This window comes from Magnolia sinica, chromosome 3 (genome assembly GCF_029962835.1).
Source record: "Magnolia sinica isolate HGM2019 chromosome 3, MsV1, whole genome shotgun sequence".
NCBI lineage: Eukaryota > Viridiplantae > Streptophyta > Magnoliopsida > Magnoliales > Magnoliaceae > Magnolia > Magnolia sinica.
In genome coordinates, this window is record NC_080575.1 from 84,678,845 (window position 1) to 84,704,807 (window position 25,963).

Consider the following 25,963-nt stretch of genomic DNA (forward strand, 5'->3'; position numbering starts at 1 on the left):
AATTCTTAGAGTAGAAGGATCCATATTAGCAAATGGAGCTTGACATCCTTCTACGAAAAAAGGTACTCCAGCGCTGCATGGTCAATAAATATGATGATCATTGATTTTATTAAGTAGGACCTAAACTTGTCCAAAGTGAACATTACAACTAGGAGTTTCTTTTTTACTATGGAGTAGTTCACCTGGGCAAAGTTTAGAGTTCTACTCGCATAGCATATAACATAAGGTTCCTTCTCTCTTCTTTGGCCTAGCACCACCCTAATTGTATAGTCGCTTTCATCGCACATGATTTCAAAAGGTATACTCCAATCGCGTTGTTGCATGATCGGAGCAATGGTCAACATGCCTTTGAGCTTGGTGAAAGATTTTTGGCATTCTCTGCTCAACTCAAAGGGAGTTTCCTTTTGAAGAAGGTTACATAAAGGACGAGAGATAAGACTAAAGTCCTTTATGAACCTTAGGTAGAATCCGGCGTATCCTAAGAAGAACCGCACATCTCATAAGCTCTTGGGTAGTGGTAGGTTAGAGATTATGTCAATTTTAGCTTTATCTACCTCAATTCCATTGGATGATATAATGTGTCCAAAGACTATCCTCTTCTGATCCATGAAATGCATTTCTCCTAATTTAGCATAATATTCTTTTGTTCACATCTCTTAAGTTCCAATTTCAAGTGCTCAAGGCATTTGCTGAAAGATGAACCGAAGACAGAGAAGTCATCCATGAAGACCTCTAAAAATTGCCCCACTGTGAAAGAAAAAATACTCAACATGCATCGTTGAAATGTGGCGGGACATTATATAATCCTAATGGCATCTTTCAATAGACAAAAGTACCAAAAGGACATGTGAATGTGGTATTTTCCGAGTCTTCAAGGGCTATCTCTACCTGGGTGTAGCCTAAATACTTATCAAAGAAGTAGTAATAGGAATGACCCACTAACCTTTTTAAGATCTTATCAACAAAAGTTAAAGGAAAGTGGTCCTTATGACGGTATTTAGCTTCCAGTAGTCAGTGCACATTCTCGAACCAATAGTGATTGTGGTTGGCATGAGTTTATTAACTGCATTGGCTACAATGGTAATCCCATACTTCTTGGTCACCACATGAGTTGGACTCACCCATTGACTATTGGATATAGGGTATATGATACCCACATCCAATAGCTTTAACACCTCAGCATTAATCACTTCATATTTCAATTTAGATGGTGTTGTGGTTATCTAGACGTTTTTGCATTGTCCTTAAGGTGAATGCGGTGGGTAATCAGAGGGTCAATTCTATTGAGGTCTACAATCGTCCATCCAAGGGCTCCTTTATGTTCTTTGAGAGTAGAAATCAACATACTCTCTTGTTCCTCTTCCAAGTTGGAACAAATCATCATGGATATGTTTCATCTTAACCTAAATAGGCATATTTAAGATCAACAGGCAAATATTTTAGGTTAAGCTTTGGTGCCTTGACACTAAATGGTAGAGGCTTTGTGTCAGTTTAAGGTAATATTTTAAATTCAGGCCTCTACCAATTAGTTTCAAGTACTGGCATAACATCAAGCAAGGCATCCATCTCCATAATCATGTCATTATCTAAATCAGTGAAAAGTGACTTATCTTCCACAAATGAATCTATCAAGTTAATCTCATGGACATCATCACTATCCTCATGTTGTTTGCATATGTTGAACATGTTTAACTCAAGTGTCATATGCCCAAAGGATAGTTTTATAATCCCATTCCTACAATTGATTATGGTGTTAAATGTAACTAAGAATGGTCGACAAGGATGACAGGAATCTGAGTACTAACATCAATGATGGTTTGTGTATCCAAAATATTAAAATCTACTAGATAGTAGAATTTATCAACTCGAACAAGCATGTCCTCTATCATCCCTCTCGATATACAAATTGAATGATAAAAATTTGGAGTGTGGTCTTGGTGGGCTTTAGTTCACCTAGGCCAAGCTATTTGTAGATCGAGTATGGGATCAAACTCATGCTTGCCCCCAAATCAAGTACCGTATGCTCAATCCCGTAGTCTCTGATCACACATGAGATGGTTGGGCTGATGGGATCCTTGTATTTTTGGGGCACATCTTGTTTGATGATGGTACTCACTTTCTCTGTCAAAAATATTTTTTCTAGACATTATGTCGTCTCTTGGCCGTACAAAGATCTTTCAGGAATTTGGCATATGATGGAATTTGTTTTATGGCATCCAACGGGGGGATGTTGATTTTCACCTGTTTTAGACCCTCTAAGAGATCTTGGCTGTTGGGTAGAGGTTTTGGTGTGATCAACCTTTGTGGGAATGGAGCAACCACAATGTATTATTTTTCTATTTCTTTCCAATGTGTAGTGTCACTAGGCCCATCATCTTTCTTAAATTCTTCCAAGTCCTTAGGCTTCTTAGTCCTTGTTGGGATGTTCTTATCGATTGTTTTTCCACTTCTAAGGGTGGTGATGGAATTTACTTGATCCACATGCTGAGTTGAAGAGCTAAGGTCACTTATCTCGCATTGCGGCTTTGGGTTAGGTAAAGGTTGGCCTAGAAGAATCCTCTTCTCCCTAACAGTTAGTTTTTACTCTAATCTTTGAATAGATGATGTAAACACTCCGAATGATGTTTTAAGATCCTAGAATGCTTGCAAAACATTTTGATTGAACTACTCTTGATCATGCATGAATTTTTGAACAGGATCCTCTTGGGTCATTTCCTGAATTAATAGTGGAATGAAGATCGAAAGAAAAGACCCTTGAGAATTTTTGTCTGTATTATTCGTTGGCCCATTCCTCCAATTGAGGTTCGGGTGCTTCTGCCATCTAGAATTGTATGTGAACGGCCTTTGATAATTTTTTACATTGTTGGATTTCTCTTGTAATAACTCTTGAAACGCAAGAATTGTAAGACACTCTCACGTCAAGTGTATGTTACTTGCGCAAATACCACAAACAATTTCAACGGTCTCTTCGAATTTAACCATATCTACTTTCTTCACTTCCATCACCTCAACCTTTATCGTAAGGTTAGCCACCCTAGCGTTGACGTCATTTTCTTCACTTAAGACATACATTCCTCCCTTCTCTTTAGACTAAGTCAACTTGGGATTGGTGGGTTTGGATGAAGTATCCCATGATTGCGCATTTTCTACTAGCATATCAAAATAGTCCCATGCATCATCGGGATCTCTGTTCATGAATTCCCCATTGCACATCATCTCTATGAATTGGCGCATGGGTGAAGTCAATCCATCATTGAAAAAGTTTATGATTCGCCAAACTTCGTAGCCATGATGTGGACAATCACTTAGAAGGTCCTTAAACCTCTCTTAGCATTGGAAGAAGGTTTCTTTCGCTTTTTGTGAGAAATTCATAATGAACCTTCTAAGGGTGTTAATGTTATGAATAGGGAAGAAATTTTTAAGGAACTCCTAGGTCATCTTAGCCCATGTCCCAATTGATCTCAGTCTCAATGAGTGAAGCCAAGACTTGGCCTTCTCCTTCAATGAGAAATGGAACAATTTTAATCTCAAGGTGTCATCCGACACATTGTTGAAGTGTAAAGTTATTACAATCTCATCAAAATTTTTGAGATGTAGACATTGACTCTTGTAATCTAGCCCATCGAATTTCAAAATTAGTTGGATCACTTCCGGTTTAAAATTCATGTTTCTTGCATTTTGTGGAAAGATCATGCAAGAAGGTGTGCTCATCCTTGTTGGCTGTAAATAATCATGTAGATTTCTAGCTGGTGGAATGTTTTACACTTCGTTTTCAACTTATTGCTCAACAACATGACGTTGAGGAGGATTCTCAGCCAATTCAGAGGATCTTAGGTATTGTCCAATCCAAACATGGATAGGCAATCATTCAGCTAATCCTCCTTCACTTAAGCAACAGAGTGTTGTCATGAACCCACTTGGGCTTGAACCACTCTCAACCCTAATTCTAAGCATACATACTATTATTAAAATAAGAACTATAAAAAATATGAAATAACTAGATTAAGAGGGGTTGGAAGGATAGTAACGGATTGACGATTATAGGTTAGATTCTACAAAACAGAAGAAACAATGTTAGTATCTAAAAATCTCACAAAAACCTAATCTAGAAATGTAATGAAAACTAATCTTAATCCTACAAAAGTTTTAATACTAAGGTATTTTAGAAAGACATAGCTCAAGTCCCCACCAACGATGCCAAAAACTTGATCAGAGCAAACTCTAAGTGCAGGGCTACAATATAGTTTTACTTGGTGAGACCGAGGTTGAACTCACAAGGACTTATTTTGTGCAATTTATGAAACACTTTAGAACTAGAACTAGAAGATGTAATGATGAAATTGAGTAGGAAATCAATAAAGATAAAGTACTAGAGACCAATTATCCACTTATAGCTATTCTAAATGTTTAATTCACTTAATTCAATCCCATAACTGGAATTGAAGTCTTATCCTATTTAGTGGGATAATAGAGTGATTAAAACATCATTATCAAACAAAACAAATTTGAACTTCAATTCAATTGATTCCCACATAAAGTATCAAAGTATTGATCACAGCGAATTCAAAGCATTTATCATGCCCTTAGTCTATGATAGATCAATGGATTTTACATATCAATCCTTTGCAAAATAGATAAGCAATCACTCTTAGCTTTCATAAGCATCCAATATGCCCGGAGTCGACAATGGATCAAAGTAAAATAAAAATAAATCTTCATTCACACTAATATCAATTAATAATTCAACATTCAAACCAATTACTTAAATCAAAGAAAAATAAGACATTAAAAATAACTATAAGCTTCACCTCTTAGCCCGATCTAAGAGATTTAGCCAACCACACATATGATTAAGCTAAACTCAAAAGAAACATATAAAAAACCAAAAAAGAACTGAAGGATTGGAAAAGGACTTCGTAAAAGCTCTGTAACTCCTTACTCTATCTCTCATACCATAATTCATATTTCAGAAGGCTAGAATCACCCCTTTAAATAGGAGAAATTTGCTCCAACTTGAAATCGACTTCAATGTTACGCACTTATGGTACACTTTAGTCACATCGACGACAACTTTTGGTTGCAGCCGAACATACATTCAGTCACACCAAACCTTTTCTCGGTTGCAGCCAAATTTCTCCAAAATATATCAGAAGTCTTTATCTCCCTCAAGTCGCATTAAACCCTTCTTCGGTAGCACCAAACATTGCTTTGGTCGCACCTAATGGCCTGTTTGATTTTCCAAATCCCATGTAAATGCCTTGTGAATTAGTAATTATTATTACTCCACCCGTTTGAAAATGCACTTACATTTCAGTTTCGAAAATCAAGTAAAAAAGATTGGTTTAAATTTTTGGACCCCACCCTGATATATATGATATATCCGCGCCATCCATCGATTTTAGCGTAACATTTTGAGGCATGAACCAAAAAATGAAGCTAATCCAACACTCTAGTGGCCCACACTAAAGGAAATAGTGACAGCGATAAGTTTTTAATGGTAGATGTTTGATTTCCTAAATCTTGTGGTGTGGTCCACATGAGCTTTGTATTAGCCTCATTTTTTTGGTTAAGCCCTAAATTTAGCTGGCATAATAGATAGACAGTGTGGATAAGCCACATACATCAAGGTGGGCCCCAAATATAATTTGTAGTGTCCTCGATTTTAAAGCTCAAAAAAGTAAACATCAAATCAAGCATCGGTAACAATGCCGTAATTACCAAAGGAAATAATCATTACCCATTTACACTATATTTACTGATGGTTTAGAAAATCAAACACGCCCTAAGTGTCGAACGGAATTTCTTTTGAAAATCACAATTTATTGCTAGATTGTTCTGTGCACATTCAATCGAACCGAACCAACCTCAGGTGGGACGAAACTGTCTGTTATTTCTGTTAACGAGCTTCGTGATTCTGCTAGCCTTTTCTCTCTCTTTTACACTTGATTTTCTTAGGTTTTTGGCACTTAAATTCTTCATCGATCACCTCCAAATCTCTAAATCTTTACTTGCTCATTCTTTGAGCATTAAATATTCTCTTTAATTGTTCTTTTCATCTTAAATATCAAAATCACCTCATATAACAAAATATACAGAAATAGATTAATTAAACACATCTATGCTTATAAAACCAATGCAAAATAAGGAAAAGATATACAATATTTCACACTCAATAATTACTCTATTTGTTGGTGGTGTCCCATGATTGTGAGTTTTCAGCCAACCTATTAAGGTAATCACATCCCTCCCCTAGGTCCTTTTTTTTTTTTGAACTTGCCATTGCACATCATCTCAACAAATTGACATGTTTAAATTCAGTCCATCATAAAAAAAAAACTGATTACTCACCAAATTTTATAACTATGATGTGGGCGTACGAGAAACCCTTGAATCTCTCCCAACATCGGAAGAATGTCTCGTCTTCCTTTTATGATATTAATGATGGTGCTCCTTAAGGTATTGGTTTTGTGAAATAGGAAGAGCTTTTTAAGGAACTCCTGAGTCATCTCACCCCACGTGCCTATTTAGTGTGGTCTTAATGAATGGAGCCATGACTTGGTCCTCTCATTTAGAGAAAAGGAAAATAACTTGAGTCTAATGATGTCTTAAGAGACGTTATTATAATGCAAAGTCTTATAATCTCATCAAATTCCTTAAGATGTAGATATGGGCTTTCTAGGTCAAGTCCGTGAAATTTAGGAAGATGTTGGATCACTCGCAGTTTAAAGTCCAAGTTACCTATATTGACTAGAAAAATAATACAAGATGGTGTGGTTGTTCTTGCAGGATGTAGTTAATCTATCAAAGTTTTGACCAGGTAAATGTAGTGTGCCTTGTTCTCATCATGCACCATCTTAGTCGGTGTCGCGTTCCGCATATGAGTCTCATTAAAAATTTTTACAGTTTCCACCATATTCTCCTCAAAGTATGGCTACTGCTCAGGCATTTTGGAGCATTCACATCCATGATTTGAGATGATTAAGGTGTACTCAAATATTTTCTAACTCAAGGTGGATGGAAAGCCCGTCAACTAGATCTCCTTCACCTAGAAGTTGTTGTGTATGGTCCCTTACTCACTTGGGCATGAACCAAGCACATGAAACTAAGTTCTAAACCTAAACCTAGAAACGAAAATCCTATAATAAAAATTTAAAATCCTACAATAAATAGAATAAACTAAAAAGCAGTAAGATGAGGGAATGGATTTACCAGTTTAGAAGAAATAGGATTAATGATGGTATAAAAATAAAAACCAAACAACAATGTTGGTTTAAAAAAATCTATAACAACTAACTAGAACTAAACTTCCTAGAATTAAAACTTAAAGCAAATCCTAGGTTAGAACTAGAAATCAAAACCTACCTAAACCCAAATATTCTCAACATAAAAGTCCCTGGCAACAACGCCAAAAACTTGATCGAACCCAAGGGTTGACAACCCTAAGTATAGGGCTACGATACGGTAATAAATCAGTGAGACTGAGGTCGATCCATAGGGAATTTGGTAAGAATATATTAAGAACTAATTCTATGAAAATGGTTAGTGTGGGTTTTGGAATTGACTCCCGGCTGCAAGAGGGTATCGAAAGAGTTGCTCCACGGTCGAGGGCTATGTGATTGATGATGGTAATCCTGTGCAGATTTCGATGGTTGTGCTTGATTTGAACTATAAGCTGGGAATAATCTAGGAGCGGGTTGTTGTTGTATTGGACCAGCTTGGTTGCTAGGTGCGATGGCTTGTGCTTGCATGAATTGAAGGAGCAATTCTTACTTCGCCTTCACTCCTTGTACAAACTCTTGGATACAGGCAGTTGGCATACCTTCTACCTATTATGGATGCGCAGGCTGAGCTTCTATCATGTCGAGAGAATGGAAGAGTTACCAGTATTATTCATGGTTTGCCATAGCTTTTTGCGATCTAGTATGGATGATGTTGCAAAAAGAGGTTTTTTTTTCAAGTGATGGTTTTAGAATTTTTATTTTTGATTTTTTTAATCGAAATGAGTGATTAAAAACTAGTGTGAGCTCCTAACTCATAGAGACATAGAACTGTTAACCCACAAGAATTTTGCGAGATCCTGTCTTTTAAGTCGGGTTGTAACTAGTGTGAATAGCACATCCCAAACAAAGTCGTCATTTTGTGGACACTGGATTTCGGGGCGAAATAAACTCATGCTTCCACGGTGCCCTTTTCAAGGGCTTTGCGCTATGTTTAAAAGAGAATTATGTTTGATCAGTGTCACCACTAGCCAATTACTTCGTCTCTACCGTTGGCTAGGCCTTATAAAGATGCTATGAGAGATGATCCGAAGATTCCCAATCCTAAGATGACTCATTGATCTATGATTTGAGATTTTGAGTAAGGGACTATGGTTACAGAGATGGAAGGTGTTAAGCACCCATTTTGCCTGTATTGTCGTACAGTCTCTACTTCATAAGAACTATCTACTCTAGAGGGTTAGGTATTAGTTCTCATGCACAAATGATGCAATGGTGTGTGTAGTGTTATGTCAAATGTAATGCCTATGACATGCTTTGGTTCAAGCTAGATAAATTTGGCCTAATTCCTTTGCTTGCCAAACCAAATAACTAGTTAACACAAATTTTTGATGTGCAGGATCTGACTACGTCGGCAAGCCACAGAGCATACATTTATACTGACCAAGTGTAAGATGCAATGTAATATAGAAATAACGAACTTGAGGATCAAGGGGGTTGAGAAGAGAGTAAGTGTTGCACAATGCTAATGCTAAAATTAGTTGAAACTGATTGAGGATTAAAAGATTGGGTGAATGGTAGTGTCGCAAGGATAAGATTTGAGGGTTGGATTGAGACTTGCATTGCTTAGGAAACTTTTCATTGGGTTGGACTAGGCTTGACGTGGCCAGACTCTCCTTCCTATGGCTCTTTCTTCTCCTTGATGGAGGGATGGTTTGACAAGGCTAAAAGGGGTTTAAGGGACAACTTAAGGAATTTTAAATGAGTAAGGACGTGTGAAATGAGAGGAGAAGGGGGTTATTTCTAACCTCTCAGCCTAGTTTTCCTATAATTCTTGCCAAGCTTGAGGTTGGAAATGGTTTGGATGGTTGAGATTTGAGATTGTCATGTGGCAATATCTCATGGGTTGGATTGGATGCACTACCAAAAAAATGATCAAAGGCTAGCTACAGATATAGACCGTAGCTACATTGCTACGGCTTAAAACCATAGCTAAAAATGCGCAAACCGTAGCTAAAAGCTAACACCTCCACATGTTCATACAACCTTGGATAGCCCTATAAGGGACTCTACAAGGCCCATTAAAATGTGTGTACTCCATCTAATACGTCTATCCATTTTTAAATAGCATGTTAGGGCAAGAGCCCAAAAAAGGAAGTAGATCGAAAGCTCAAGTGGACCACATGGTAGGAAATAGTGGAGATTAATATGTACCATTGATCGATGGTGTGGTTCAATTAGACCTTCAATTTGCCTAGATGTTGGGGTCATTCCCTATTAAAAAAATTACAAAATTAATGGACGGAGTGGATATGTCGATTGCATCACAATAGACACCACAAAGCCCTTGATAAGGCCATCCGTCTAGAACCCATCAGATGTGCGAACATGGAGGGCCTGTTAAGGATGGTACAATGGCTACAGTCAAGTGGGCTTTTAGCTACGGTTTAAAACCGTAGCAGGACCATAGCATGAGAAAATGTGGAAAACAGCGGTGCCTTTTTCTTTTCCCCCTCTCACGAGACATTTCATTTCTTGCATCCATCCCTTTCTCTCTCACGAAACCTTCATACAACCTGGAAAAAAACCCCATTCTCTCACGTCCGTCCCTTTCTCTCTCTCGATCTCCCGTGCCCCTTCTCTCTCTCTCTCTCTCTCTCTCTCTCTCTCTCTCTCTCGATCTCCCGCACCCCTTTTCTCTCTCTTGATCTCCCCTCTCACGAACTCCTCTTCTCTCCCTAATCATCCCCTCTCACTCGATCTCACGAGGAGTTAATTGCCTCTCTCACGCCATAATCCGTGTCCATTTTAGGAATGCAAGACCAATTTTCTTTTTTTCTCTTTTGAATATTCATATTTCTGTCTTCTTCTTTTTTGTTTTGTTTTGTTTTTTTTTTTTTGTGGAATTGGATTGGGAGTTTCTCATGCAATGTGGTGTCCAATGAATCAATGAGCTTAATTTCATTAACAGAAAATGGTCAGGCATCTAATGGACAGGCTTATTCTGTGCAACAATGCCAATTAGGACCATTGATCAGTGGATCATCGCTATTGAATGGCCAAGTCCCACCAATCAAACATATTACAGACATTGCTCCAAGCTATTGGTGTCTCAGAACTAATGGTGGACCTAGAATGTTGCTTTTCTACATTTAGTGGAGAAATATTATGTATTTGGGTTATTTTTACTCTGTTTTTTGGCTATTGCTATTAAACTTCTCTAGGTGAACAAGGACCATTGCAGATTTTCATTTTTTCTGTATGTCATCATCTAACCATGATCAGATGATGAGAGAGTCTTCTAGCTATTTTCTTTTTCATCAATGGTTCTTCAATGTTATTTTCTTTTTCATCAATGGTTCTTCAATTTCCATTCCAAACATGTCCTCAAAACCCATACAAAAACTTGTATATGCTATTGTTCGACAATTCACAAGCTTTGTGCTTAAGAACAACACGACTAAAAAAAAAAAAAAAAACTGCCCAAAACAATCATTTACAAAATATAGACCACTCTTAGACAAAACAAACAACTTCCCATCTTCACAATCAGCGATCAGTATTAGCAAGCTTTTGGATTTTCTCCAAAAGAATGAACATCTAGATTTCAACTAGTAAATGACACTTACCAACATTCTTCTCAGTTGCTCTGATCTCGAAATACTCAGATGATGAAGCTGCTTGATCAGTGGACAGGCCCCAAGGTGGAGTGTGCGCATGTTGATGCACAACTGGAGATCTGTGAATGTTTTTGAATTTGGGAACACCATTGTGTTTAAGAAAAGAATTTAAGCAGAGGGCGGAGGGAGGGAAGATAATATATGTGCTTAGGCTACAGAATGTTAAGACTGAAAGATGAAAAGAAATGGTGTTTGGTTAGGTGAACTGCTAGATTGTATGGGTGAACATAATGGTGTTCAAGTGTCTCGATCAGTGTTGCAAATAGCCCATACTGTAGCATGGCTACAATGCCACTTAATGCACCAAAATAGCATAATTCCCTAGTAGCGTATGTTATTTTGGGTGTAGGACTTAGCATACACTAGACTTTATCTAGCATATGGGTAGGTACCATATGCTATTGTGGATGTGCATTTTAAAGCTTGAAAGTTAAAAAGTTTAATGTTGTAATACTTTTATGTTAAGTGCAATTTGAAAATTGGTGGTGATTTCATTCTCCTCACACTTGGCATTGATGTGAAACTATCCAATTTCAGACCCCATCCAAACTAGGGTCACCATTGGGGATGAAACATGCCTCTAGAATAATACATATCAGGCAACTATAACAAGTTTGCCAAGTGTACAGTTGAAGAATTACAACTAGTTTTAAATGGTGTAAAGGTAACACAATATGCTAACATATAAAAGCATGGACTTTTTTCTCTCTTTTGAAAGCATTATTCCCTTTGTCACCCAAAACCTTATTCCCTCTTTTGAAAGCTCTCTTTCGGTTCTCTCAATCCACACTGTGATTGAATACAAAATTTTAGAGAATCAAATGGCCCCATGAGAATATCTCTCAATCCAGCTTGAAGGATCTAACTTGTTCTTATCCAAGTATCCATCTTAAGCAACAAATTCTTCTACTTCTTTAATCAGTGTATAAACTTCAAATTTTAGAAAATTTCAGAGGAATTCCCATTTCCTAACTTTAATTGCTAGTTTGCTACTGGTTCAGAGGAATTTCCATTTTCTAACTTTAATTGTTGCTGGTGCTCTCTTGTTTTCAGAATGGGGTAGTGCCGGTGTTTTCTAAAATCTCCATTTTCTAACTTTAGTTGCAACTGGTGCTCTCATGTTTTCAGAATAGGGTAGTGCCAATGTTTTGGAATTGTTTCTTCTGCTTTTCCTTTTGTTCTCTTTCTTTTTAAGCTTTGGGGGATGTACGTTCCCTTGATGCTACTCTTTATCCAAGGATATACTCTCATCTTCCTTTTTTGCTAGGTTAGTTGGTTTAATATAGGTTCCGTTGCTTTCAAAAGAAATAAAAAATAAAATCTAGAAGATTTGATACCATTCTAAGAATGACCTGCTAGAGAAAATGGAAGGAAAAGCCATCTCTGCTTGCAGATTTGGTTCCAAAGAAAGGTAGAAAACCCTCCCCTATGCATAAAGAGAGAATTCTATCCTGTTTTAATCCTTGTTGAATGGTTGAGGTGGGTGGGGGGTGTTATTTACCTGAAATGCCCCTAAATGCATCTGAAAGTTCTTGCTCTAAGAACGGGAATCAATCAAAAAAAGTCAACAGCAGAAATCTATGTTGGTTTTAACCAAAATGTCTGAAAAGAATATTGGAATAGGAGCTTTTGAATTTTAGTTCCACTTCAGGTTCAAGCACAAAAAGTTTTGCTGGAACTGGCTGAAATAAAACAAAAACTATTATGTTAATTTAAAGTTTTAATTTAAATAATGTTTTGGGTGCATCATCTGGGTTTTAAGTCTTCAAAGATCTCTTTTCATGGCAATGAAGGAACTTCTGCCTTGGGTAACTTGTTGTGCTCATATGGATGCTAATAGATGATTTTTTTCCTTGTGCATTGATAACAACAATAAACCATTTCTAACTAGCATTTTAGCTGAGTATTTCAAAACTATTTGGTGTTTTAGCTGGTTTCAAATCAAGATCATAGATGCATGTGTTTAGAATTAGATTCGTGAATGGGTGAAAAATACTTATTAATTATTTTTTTTTTTGGTAAGGTGCAGGTTCAAAAAGAACCCTTTGGTTAATCGAGTTTCGCCTGTAATGGATAGGGAGTGGATAACACTAAGTTTTTTGGACCCACGTTTTATTTTTAGAATGAGAAGCTTTTTAAAGTTTACACGAGATCACCTTCCTAGTAGAGAAACCATTTTTTGTCCATGCACCACTTGCAGATGTGCACGTTTATCAATTTTTTATGATGATTTGGAAATACATCTAATGAAAAATGGATTTGATCCAAGATATAGGGTTTGGAACATGCATGGTGAGCATGTATCACCTGAGTGTACTGAACGCGCATCAAGTTCCCAACAGTGCCATAGTGTCGCAAACTTAAATGACGTTCACAACACGATCCTTCAAGAACTCGGTGGTAATAACCTAGATAAAGTTGTCCAGGATGAGCCGAACGTGACCCCTGTAGTCAAAGGCGTATTTGGGAAAAGTGAAACTAATGATTTTGAAGCAAATCTACAAGACACAATGACTGAACTATACCCTGAGGTAGAAGATTTCACCATGCTGACTTTCATTGTATAGCTTTTTAAATTAAAGGTGAACCATGGATGGAGTGAAAAAAGCTTTACAGAGCTCCTTCAACTACTAAAGAAGGTGTTGCCTTCTGGTTACAAGGTCCCAACTAATACCTACCAAGCGAAGAAGATCATTACAAAGTTGGGTCTTGATTATGTGAAGATCCATGCTTGTCCAAATGACTACATCTTGTACTGGAGAGAGCACGAGACGAAAACCAGCTGTCCAACTTATAAAGCTTCTAGGTTTAAGATAGAAATGAATGATGAGAGAAAACAATCTCAAGTACCTACCAAGGTGTTAAGGTATTTTCCATTAACACCAAGGCTACAAAGAATGTTCAGTGTGCCATGGTTGGCGAAAGAAATGTCCTAACACTCGACCAGGAAATTGTAACATGAAAAGATGGAGCATCCAGCTAATTCTATTGCATGGAGGAATCTTGATGATAGGTATACGAATTTTTCAACTGAGCCTCGCAATGTTCGATTGGGTTTGGGTACAGATGGGTTTAACCCATTCGACACTTTTAGCACTTCATATAGTTCATGGCCCGTTATGTGTGTGATGTACAACCTAGCACCAAAGCTTTGTATGAAACCTTAATTTTGAATTATCAGACATCTAATTAACTCTATTAATGATGTGTATTTGAACGATATGTTATGTGCCAAAGGCGATGGAGAGGAATCATGCCTCTGATGCCGAGATAGGTAGAGGTGATGTCTACTTAAGAGCCCATACGAGCAAGGACAAAATCGTCCAGTATCCTGACCTTGTTGTAAGTGCACCCCTCCTACCACTAACTAGTATCGTTATGAAATGTCATTATTTAACTTTGAATTATTTTACATTCATTTTTATTAATTTTGTCACAACAAAAACTAGATGAGCTTTTTAGTAGCAATCCTACTTCTAAGATGACCGGCGTTGACGATGCCCTTACACTGGTACTAATAAAGTTTAAAAATTACTTGAGTTTCACGATAATTATGAATTTCCTAATAACTTGATTTGTAATGTTTCACAGTTGGTTGGTTCTAACAGTAGAGGGCGAATGTATGGTCTGGGTTGCTCGATAAGCAAAATAGGACTGAAGAAGTTAACCCCTGCCCGTTCAAAGCTAGATAATATGATAAAAGAAAAAGAAGGCCTAGCGCAAGAGATATTAGAGATAAAGAAATCATTGGTCGATATAAAGGCCTAGGTGTGTATGCATCAAGAGGTACAGTCTGGTCAAAACCTCTCATCACCATTAACAACTAAATCTACTCAGGCATCATCGGTATGCAATTATAATTTTGCTAATGTAATAAGCTTATAATTATATTATAAATGCTAACAATATCAATACCATTTTTTGTGTACATGTAGCCAGATACGATATATGTTGGTAAGAGGTGCGAGTTACTTGGTTGGGGCTTACGTGGTATTGTTGCTCGTGGTCAAGTACACGAAGTTAGTCCAAATGCAATTGTCCATTATGAGCCAGTAGCGAAGGGAGCTTTTGTTATTATCCCGACTGAGATTATACACCCTGTTGCTCCTTTGTGGAAAGAAGATGGATTTACATCTACACTTGGAGAGGCCTGTGAGACCCAACCTGAGTTCGCATGTGTGCATGTGTGTGTGAGTATGCATTTCGTTTATTTAGGTCCCGCAGTCCTACCGGTCAAATTCCGATGACCCACAACCTTCGGGTAGTGTTTGCGGTCATCCTTGAGTTCGGTCACGTAGACCCGACTCTGATCGACCCGAAAACTATGCCATTGTGATTGCATCGTCGTTGCAGTTCCAACAACGTGTCTTATGTGTCCATCCGATGTATAGATCATAAGTTGTGTGTATCTCATGTTATAGTCCTTGATCATGATCGCATGGCCCACCTAGGAGTGGTGTGCACGTTTTCCTAGATGGTCCCATCCCTAATGCACAAGTTTCAACACACACTACCCAACACCACCCAAAATTCCATAACCTACACTACCCACCACCCAAACACCACCCACATGCCTACTAACCTATTAAACCTACAACTTTGGTTGTAACTCCCTACTTACAATCATCTCCCCTCTCTAACCAAGGTAAGAAAGTAATGATTACTTAGCTTAAAAAAGGTTTCTCTATCTCTCTTTCCCTCTCATTTCTCTCTCTCTTCTCTTCTTCCCTAGCAACTTCCCTTCATTATTCCAGCCCATCTTCCCTCCATTCCAGCTCCATTTCCCCTCTAATCATCTAAATCTAACCATCTAAATCCAATCTCACCCATTGATATGGATCCCTTGGTGCATTAGGAGATAGGAGGTCTAAGTTTGAAGCAATCTAAAGTGGGTGTACTCCTAGGATGTAGGATTTCTATTTTCATGTTCTTAGATCTTTTTTTTTATGGAAAGTGTAGGACCCACCAATCAATGGTGGAGATCCTACATCATCCCTTAGTTGTGGCCAAATGGCCTATTTGATGCATGCATGCCCATGCATGGGGTTTTCGCTCTATGGGCCCCCATTATGGAGGATTACTTGGATTCCATGGCATGATAGGTCATTTAGACCTTAGAATCATGGTTAGGATGACATCCCAACCATTGATCTTGAATCTAGGACATGTATGTGGTGGATCTTTGTTGTAACATATGAATAGAAGAAATGTATGGTGTCATTGATGAAGGGGAGGGCCTCAATGTGGCGGAGGCCCTTTTCTTGTGGCCGATTCTTTTTTTTTTTTTTTAATGATAGAATTCTGATCTTGCATGTGTGGCCCACCTTGTAGGCCAACAAAAATCTAGACCAACCATGGAGCTTGGACACCCATAGCGGTCCATCCTTAGACATGTGGCCCCAAAATCCACCTAAATGGGACACATGCAAGGGGTATTTAATGATGGGGAAGGTCTAGAAATTTGTGAGGCCCACTGGGGTGGTCCACCACACAAATTCCTTGGGTTAAATCCTATAGAAAACAATGTTTATATTTTAATTCTTTCTATTACATGTTGCTGTCCAAATCTGTCTGGACAGATTTTTGGGCCGACTTGAGGCCAGGATTTGGGGCTTTTGGTGGGGAATTGTATACCGAGTGAAATATAATTTTTGAATATGGGTATCCCACCTATAATCATGCCAAATTCCAGCCTCAATTGACCTCATTTGGGTCCCCAAAAGGGTGGGCCAATATGGTACTTGCTGGGTTTTCTGTTGTAATTCCAGCAAGGTTGTAATTTGGAAATGTAAAATTTTAAAATATTTTCTGATTAGGTGCACCACTTTGGTGGACCCCACCTTATACTAAATATATGAGATAATTTTTAAATTTAATTTTCTCAATTTTTGGACATCCAGGGCTCACCCCATTGGGTGCTCAACCATGATCTATTCAGAATTCTGCACATAGCAGAAATTCTGGACAAATTGTAATTCTAAATTTAAATAAAATACTTATACTTTCTCAAAAATTTAAAATTTTTTCAGAGATGTGCCCCACCCATAGTAGGACCTACCTGCAACATTTTAGGGCCAATGGACCCAATTTGGATATCCAAAAGGGTGGCCCAACATAATGGGCTGCTAGAAATTCCTGTTGTGCAGTCCAGCAACATAGTTCCATAAAAATAAAATTTTAAGAATATTTTCTCAGAAGGTGGGCCATATTTCTGGGTCCCGCCTTGTTTTAATCTTGATGAGGGACCTTGGACCCAAATTTCAGGAATTTTGGAGGTCCAGAACCCACCCATTTGGATGACCCAAATTCAGGACAGTGGACAACTATTTTTCCAGCAGCATTCCACCCTAGATAGGTTGGAATTCTGAAATTTATTAAAATACTTTTGGGTCTATAAAAATTATGAAAATTTATAGGGAGGTGGAATACCCATGGTGGGATCTGCCTACAAATGTTTTGGGTCATTAGACCCCTGTGCACGCCATGGCAGGGGCCGGACTGGCCCACCACATTGGGACGTCCAGGTCAGTCTGATTTTCTGGACAGACCATTTTATTTAAATTAATTAAAATATTTATATGTGTCTAAAAATCCTGAAATTTTTTGGGTGCATGTACCACCTACGAAAGTGTCATCCTATAAAATTTCATAGCCATCAGGCCCTTGTACTTCTGGTGGTACAGCCTGGAGTGGCCCATCAGGTAGAGGCACCCAGGCTGGGGCGTCCAGCCTTGCTGGCCCTCCAGCCTACCTTGTGGGCCCACCTAGATGTGTCGTATAACCCTCCATATTTTGAGAATTTTATAGGATAATTCATGTCTTTACACTCTAAATTTTGAGTTTAATTAATGCATTATTGAGGCTCACTTTGTTTGGGCTATATGGGTATTTATATGTAACCAGATATTTGGACTCCTTGTAAGCCCAAATGGGTTGGAACCCTTTAAATAAGCCCAGTGGATTCTTGGGCTATATTCTCCATGGTATTCTGTTGGGCTAGTGGGCTGGAATGTATGAGTGGTTGGGCCCTTGGTTGCCCTCCAAAATAACTAAATTCTTGGGTTAGGTTGTAAGGCCCAACTTGCTTATCTTGAATACGATTCTCGCCCATGTGTTGGAGTAATGGGCTGCCCACTATGCTCACCACAATGTATGGACTTGGTGACCCTTATGTTTAGGCCCTAACCTTCCTTATGGGCCCATATTATTGCATGTGGATTTGGTTGTATATTGCCTCTATTGGGCCTATGAATTATGTGTAGCCTTGGGCCACTTTATTGAGGCCCAACATGTGATGTATCTATATGTATATAGTTGTCCATCTCTTTCTTATGGTGATGCTCGGGCTACAGGCCTTTATCCTTGGCAGATTATTATTAAGCCACCTTCAAGGGACAATAGTGGTTGAATGCTTACCTTGATATGCCCCTCTAGGCCCTTGTTAGGCCCATTCTTGCTTCTATGGGTGGTTAACGGTCCACCATAGACCATTGCTAGGCTCATTCTTATTATTTAGGCCCATGCCATTATCCATCTAGTCTCGTGGTCTACCCCAGGCTATTGGGCCCCCATTGAGGTTGCATTCCTTTTGAGAAACAATCTAAGTACCTAGACCCTACTAGTGAGGAGGGGAGAACATCTTCATCGCATTGGCATTTCTTGTTCATCTTCATGGCCTACTCCCATACGCATCATATGCATGCTTGGCTGAGATGTGATTGGTCATGGTTATGCCATTGGGCAGGATATTGTGAGAGATGGAGTTTTCCCCTCTTGAGCACGTTAGATGTTTAGGTATGATGCATGGTTGTTTGTGTGATTCATGCTCTGACATTACACAGTATAATCGACATTCACCCTCGCTTCATCAGGGCCTTGCCTTCACAGGGATATTCGTGGATGGTTGGACGTGTGGACACCAGAAATGATGTTTAAGCATACCGGGTGCATAGGATACCCATGGGTGAAATTTTCAAAACTTCCATAGTACCAAGGATTTGCTCTAACGCCGTGATCGGGTAGAAACATGAGCACACGAGGGCCTTACACCTGTAGGCCGTGACTCCCACTGTCATGTAGTCGGTTGGATAGGGATGTGGCCTTATCCGCCTGTGAGGGAGGGCATTATTAGGCTGAGTCTGACCAGCTCATGAAATGGGTCTGCTACCGTCAGGCCTTGTTGGTGATTGGCTATCCACAGGCAGGTAGTGAGGTCTCTTACGTTCGTTTAACTGTACGGGTCTGTAAAGCGGTAGTAATTCAGCAGTGTAATGGACCTCGGTGATTTTCTTATGACTGGAAATGTATTTGATATGTGGATTGGATATGAGCACCGGCATTACTTGCATCGCATTAGCATTGGCTGTGCAAACCCCTTCATGCATTGCCTTGGTATGACTCGCAGTACTCATTGCATGGTATTCATGATAAGCCTTGGTAAGGATAGTGATATTCTCATTGAGCATGTTCTTTTCTTGTACTTTCTGCTATTCTTCTATGCACCATTGACACACACTTTCACCACCCTTTTAGCTTCTATAAGCTTATGCATATTTGATACGTGCAGGAGACTCTAAGCAAGCGTCGTAGCAGCAGAGCGTGGAGTAGAGTTGAGCAGTGAGGACTCTAGTGTTGCTGATTTCTCTTTCTTTTCTTATTACCTTATGTATGTTCTTTTAAACCTGATGTAAACTTGTAAAAGTTTAAATTCTTAGTGGATTTTGTGGTGTGTGCCCCTTGTTATTCTCAGATGTACTTGCTGTGAACTTGGGTATGCTCATATTGGAAAATGATTATACTATTATGAAAATCCTCCTTGTAGAATCCCAGGACCGGAACCTGCCTCAGGAACCAAGAATGGGGTAGTACGGAGGCTGTTGCGGCTAGAACCAGCCATCGGGTTCCTTATGAGTCCGGTTACCGAGTCTGGGGCGTGACAAGGCCGGTCCGGGATCATTTGCGCAATGGAGGAAGCAATCAATGAGATTCCAATAATTCGAACAAATTAGTACTATATAATTGAACATGTAGTAATTTTTCTTAAGTGGGGTTTGGTTCATGGTGCTTTTTTTTTCTATTTTTCTAGTTACTCTATATGATGTTTGGCTTGTTCCTTTTCTAATTCTAAACTAATTTGGTACTCTATGGTTCAACATATTTATAGTCTGCATGTTTTTTCAAGTTACTCTATATGATGTTTGGCTCTTTTTTTTTTGGTACTCTGTAGTTCATCGATATTTATAGTTTGCATGAATTTTGCACTATATATTTGAACATATTTATAGTCTTAAGCTCCATTTGGTCATCACATTGGTGTTTATGAATGTCAATTTATCTCAAACTAAATGGAGCTTAAGCCCTTTTTTAAAACCGCCAATACAACTCCTTACATTGCCGGTCCCAAGCCCAGGTAAAGGAGGGAGAAGGGCTTCAAGGTGAGTTTTATCATTTTTTTCCATTTTTTGAGTTTATGAAACATGTTCTTGTAGTGTAGCTTCTTTGAAATCTCATTTATTTTTTTATTTTTTTCTTCTCTCAAGTCACTACACTTTCTCTATTCTTTTTGTCCATACTCTATTCTCTCTCTTGAATTTACAATGCATTCAACTTTCCACTTGCAGTCACCTGATGTTTATAAGGCTGCATGGAATTTGTTGAAGGTGAGCCTATTTTTGGTGCCTGCATTTAGAAATTAGCATTTCACTCTTGAAATGTGTTGTTCTGGTATTGATGGTGAGCCTGTTGATGCTTATGTTATCTTTGCAGGACCCAACCGAGCAAACTGGCATTGATAACTTCATGGTACAACTTGATGGAACCGTTAATGAGTGGGGCTAGTGCAAGCAGAAGGTATCATGGTTGTTCCTCAGTTATTGATGTTTGTTGCATTAGTTTTGTGTTAATTTTGCATGTGATGCTGCAAAAATGTATCTGATATGATCTTGTTGTTGTCTTAATATGGTCAGCTTGGTGCTAATGCTATATTGGTAGTATCACTTGCTGTCTAGAAAGCATGTGCTAGCGTGAAAAAGTTCCCTCTTTACCAAGTATAGGAACTGATTATCTTCTCTCCATTTGGCACAACCTCTACTATAGTATGTTTGTTAAGTCACACTCTTTGTCATGCAGCACATTGCGAACCTTGCTGGGAACAAAACTCTAGTTCTGCCTGTGCCTACATTTTACGTCATCAATGGAGGATCACATGTAGGCAATAAACTGGCAATGCAGGTATGGTTGAAAGAAGCAATATGTTGTGAGAAGTGTCATTGTGCAAATGACAATCTTTTCGACTGTGTATCTTTTTTTAAAATTTTTATTTTATAGGAGTTTATGATCCTTCCTGTTGGGGCATCCACTTTCAAGGAAACCATGAAGATGGGTGTTGAAGTATATCACTATTTGAAGGCCAGCTTTTATTTTGCTTAACAACTTCAAAAACTGTCCATTTAGGTCTCAGCTACAAAATTTGATTCCCTCTTCTCCTTCGAGCTGTGATTAAGAAAAAATATGGCCAAGATGTAACGAATGTTGGTGATTCAGGTTTGTTGCTCCTAATATTCAGGTTTGTTGCTAATTTAGCTTTTCCACCCTAAGAGAGCAAAAAGGAAAGATGAGAATCCCTGAACACTATCATCATTTGCATCCATATACGTGTTCTCAATTACCAATATCATGACACGAGATTATCTTATAGGTGCATGTTGATGGGAAATGGATGATTGATGAGCTTTTAATTTTCCATTTATATATTTTTCAGATTTTTTTTTTGTTTGGTAATTTAAGAAAATCAGAAATCTTACAATCGGTGTAAGGAAATTGGTGAAGCCAAGCATGTTATGAGTTGAACCAACAAACAGTTGCTGGAACTCCAATCATATCATAATGCTTTCTATGAGTCCCAACTCTAGTGATTGCAACATGGTTTGAGGAAATGCTCGTATCTTTCCCTTAAAAGACCTTTTTTTTATTGATCTAAAATGCTTCATTTTTAAATTCATCCATTATACTTTATTTTCCTCAAACAGAATGTAGGTATAGATTTGGGGCTTTGCAGGGGACCTCTATCCTGTTTGTTCTTGAATTTAGGGGTACATAACCAAGCATTTATGCACACTATGGCAATGGAAGTACATGGTAGTATTTTGCTTGTGTCCCAAGACTAGAAATATAAAATACCCTTTATCCACACATTAGAAATCCAGAATTTGTTTGATTGGAGACCTTTCCTCCTTCAAACCATCTCTATTGTATGCATTGGTAATCTCACTGGCATGAATCATCTTTTTCCATTTGTGTTTTGAAGTTTCTTTCCTTTATTGTGATGTACATATTTTTACAGAGTTTGGGTTGTGGATCTCACACAGATTGGTTTGGTTAAAATGCAAGCCATCTCCTTGGAAGAAATCAAGGAATCTACGTATAATATGTAGCCATTGTCCTCTGTGAATTCTCTCATGTAATCATGTCTACTTTATAATTGTATGTGCATAATGAGAGAAGCTGTAAGACCCATATTCTAGCTCGTACTGTTCCGTAGGCTTCCGCGGTCCTCCCGGTCGAATTCTGGTGACTCGCGATCTGTAATTGGTAGTTGCGCGCAACCTTAAGTCATATCCCGTATTCCAGAGTCAGCTCAACCCGAGACTTGTACCCTAGCGACCGCGTCGTCGCTGCAGTTCCTATGCCACGTCTCGCACACCGAGGTGATACCTAGACTACGAGATGTGGGCCCGCATTTATTTCGAGGAAAACACCACGCGTGCAAATTTCGAGAGAATATCTACCAAACGTCACATCAGTCCATCAATCAATTAATCAATCAAGTATAAGCAACCCAACCCATCCCTCTCTTACACCACCTTACCCAAAGTCAACTCTCTCTCTCTCTCCACCCATCCCTCTCTCACCCAAAATTCAACCCAATCCATCCCTCTTCGTACACACCCATCCCTCTCTCCTTACATCACCCTCTCTCTCTCTCTCTCTCTCTCTCTCTCTCTCTCTCTCTCATTTCTCCATTTTCAAGTAAGCAACCCCATGAGAGCCTAACGTCCAAGCTTTCCAAGAGAAAAGCTAGTGTGGCCCACCTTCATACCATTCAATCCCACCATCTAAGCTTCATCTCCATCGTTGAAACTCTTTCCTTGGAGCTCTAGAACCCATTAGTGGAAGAAGGAAGAAGAGAACAAAGGTGGGTGCTTGTCTATGATAAGATCTGTCCTTTCTTTCTTTGATGTTTAATCTTCATTTGCATAGGATCCATCTTGATGTACGTTATAAATCCTAAAGGGGCCCGTAGTGGCGAGGTCCCTCCATCACGCCGTTCTTTCTCCCTCTCTCTCCCTCCTTCTCATTTCATTTTTTTATGGTGATGATGATGATGGCCCACCTGATGTGTACAGCACATCCAGGCCATCCATAGACCCCATTATAATGTATGTATTTTATCCATGTCAGGCCTCCATGGGGCCCACTTTGCTGGACAGTCCAGCGCCTATCCGTCTAGACAGGCCTGCATGAAGAAAGGCATGAATATCAGCTTTATCTAAAGCTAGTGGGTCCCACATGTGTAGACCCACCTGAAGCATGTCATCCACCATCCAGACCTTGGACTGTGGTGGGGCCTACATGGATGTATATATCCACACCGTCCATCCAGATAGAGAGGCCATAGGCCTGGACGTTGAATGAAAGACGGAAATATCAGCCTGATCCTGAAATTTTAGTAGGCCACTCATGTAGACCCCACCTTGATATATGTATCTGATCCACACCGTCCATCCAATTTCCCAGCTCATTTTAGGTGTTGAGCCGAAAAATGGAACCAATCCAAATCTCTGGTAGGCTATACCATCAAGACATTATTTTAATGGTGATAAACTATTAGGGCCCACTGCGATGTTTCTGTACTTCAGAACATATTGTATATTGGGCTTGTTAAGCCTGTCTCAAGCTCAGGAATCCAACGGATGGACTGGATCCTCCTAATGTGGGCCCCACCTAGGAAAAACTATAAGAAAATAAAAAATAAATAATATATATATATATACAGCAGACGCTGCTACTACTACCATCTAGAGTATGTTGCAGCAGTGTCCTACTGCTTGACATAAAGGCAGGGACCGTGGGTCCCAGCCGCAGGCCCCACCATGATGTATGTTGAACATCAATACCGTACATTTGATGAGGCCCCTTTAAATAGTGGGGCACCCGAAAAATCAGCCGTAAATAGAGCCCAGGTGGTCCACACTACAAGAAATAGTGGTGGATTGAATATCTACCATTGAAGCTTCTTTAGGTCCCAAAAGCTTTAGATAAATATGAAATTTATTTTTTTCTTTATTTAGGTCTGTGTGACCTTATCAACAGATAGGATGGGAAATAAACATTACGGTGGGCCCTACGTGGGACACACCTGTGAAGGGATTGGATTGGCTGGTGTATCGTACACCAACTCTATAGCTACTGTTGATGCAACAGGTTCTGTGGAGCCCACCTTGGTGACATGTGCACCCAACATGTGGGGCCCTCCTTGATGTATGTGTTGCATCCAAACTGTCCATCAATTGGCAAGCCCGTCTTAAGCCTAAGACTAAAAATGAGGCAGATTTATCAGGTGGACCACACCACAGAAAATAGTGGAGAGATGAACGCCTACCATTAAAGTCCTTTTTGGACCACAGTAGTCTTGGATCAAATTGATAATTGTTTTTCCTCCCAACCAAGTCTTTGTGACCTTACTAACAGACTGGATGGAAAATAAATGTGATGGTGGGCCCTGGAATTTTTAAAACGGTGAAAATCATTATCTCCACTGTTGTTTGTGGTATGGTCCAGATGATCTTTCGATATGATTCATTCTTTTGGAAATGCTCTAAAGTGATCTCTAAAATGGGTTATGGCACATTACAATGTATAAGGCCCATTGTGATTATATGTGGCCAATTGCGATTGTGTGTGATCCATTGTGATTGTATGGGGCCCGTTGTGATGTAATTACTACCAAAAAACTCGGCAAAGGCTACGGATTTAATCCGTAGCCATAGACCTATGGCTAATGTTTTAGTTCGTAGCACGACCGTAGTCATAGGTGCCGTAACAATAGGTCTAAAACCTATGGCTATAGATTAAATCCGTAGCCATAGCTTAAAATAACTACGGATCTAATCTGTAGCAAATATTTCTGTAGCCAATAGCACCTACAGCTACGGATATTATTGGTAGCTAAAACTAGTGTTAGATCCGTAGCAATGTGCCAAATTTTATAACAGCTACGGTTGTCAGATTACCAGCTACGGTTAATATCCGTAGCTATTGCCTACATTAAAAAAATAATAATTTATAATCATTCATTCATTTAATTACCACCTGCATAATCATTCATTCATTCAATTACAATCATTCATTCAATAATGAATCAATTACATTAATCCTTTATTCAATCAAAAAAAGTGAGCATAGAGAGTGTCTTGGTAACCAACACATTTTCATTTGCCTCCTAGAAAATCAAATCCTCAAATTCCACATGGTAGAGAGGGCTGAATACAAACTTAATTCAAAAGAATGACCAAAGGCAGATAATAGTAGCCCACATTAGAAAAGAACAACAGAAAACACTTCCACCCTCATTCTTCATAAGGCCATGGGCTATAGTTGGGCGCTATTCCTTATTCTTCATCTTGTAGATCTCTGTGTTTTGCTGCTCAAGATAGCATGCAAAGTGAACATATGATGCTAAACTTAGGCTACTTTCATATGCAGCACTGATAACAGCCATCTTTTCATGTTGCTGTGTGCATTTTGCAATCACTGCTGCATTTTCAAACCCCCTCAACAACACTTGGTTTAATAACCTGACAGGACCATCATAGTAAAATCAGGTCACGTTCACAATACAATATATTGAAGTCATTAGTAACCTCTTCTAAGTTATAACTTTATAAAGATTAGTTTTTACTTATAACAACAACTATTCCTGGGTGTACAAATGTCATAAGCTTATTGAGTGGATCTCCTTGAATATGGTCAATAGTTTCATCTAATGCCATAGGTAAACCAGTTTCT

At 38.9% G+C, this 25,963-nt stretch overlaps 1 non-coding gene across 1 annotated transcript; it reads left to right on the top strand.

Moving 5' to 3' along the window:
• The first annotated feature begins 3,283 nt into the window (after positions 1-3,283).
• On the top strand, positions 3,284-3,390 carry LOC131241881 (small nucleolar RNA R71). The gene has a single exon (XR_009169447.1). It is a non-coding gene; the product is annotated as a small nucleolar RNA R71 (small nucleolar RNA).
• The last annotated feature ends 22,573 nt before the right edge of the window (positions 3,391-25,963 follow it).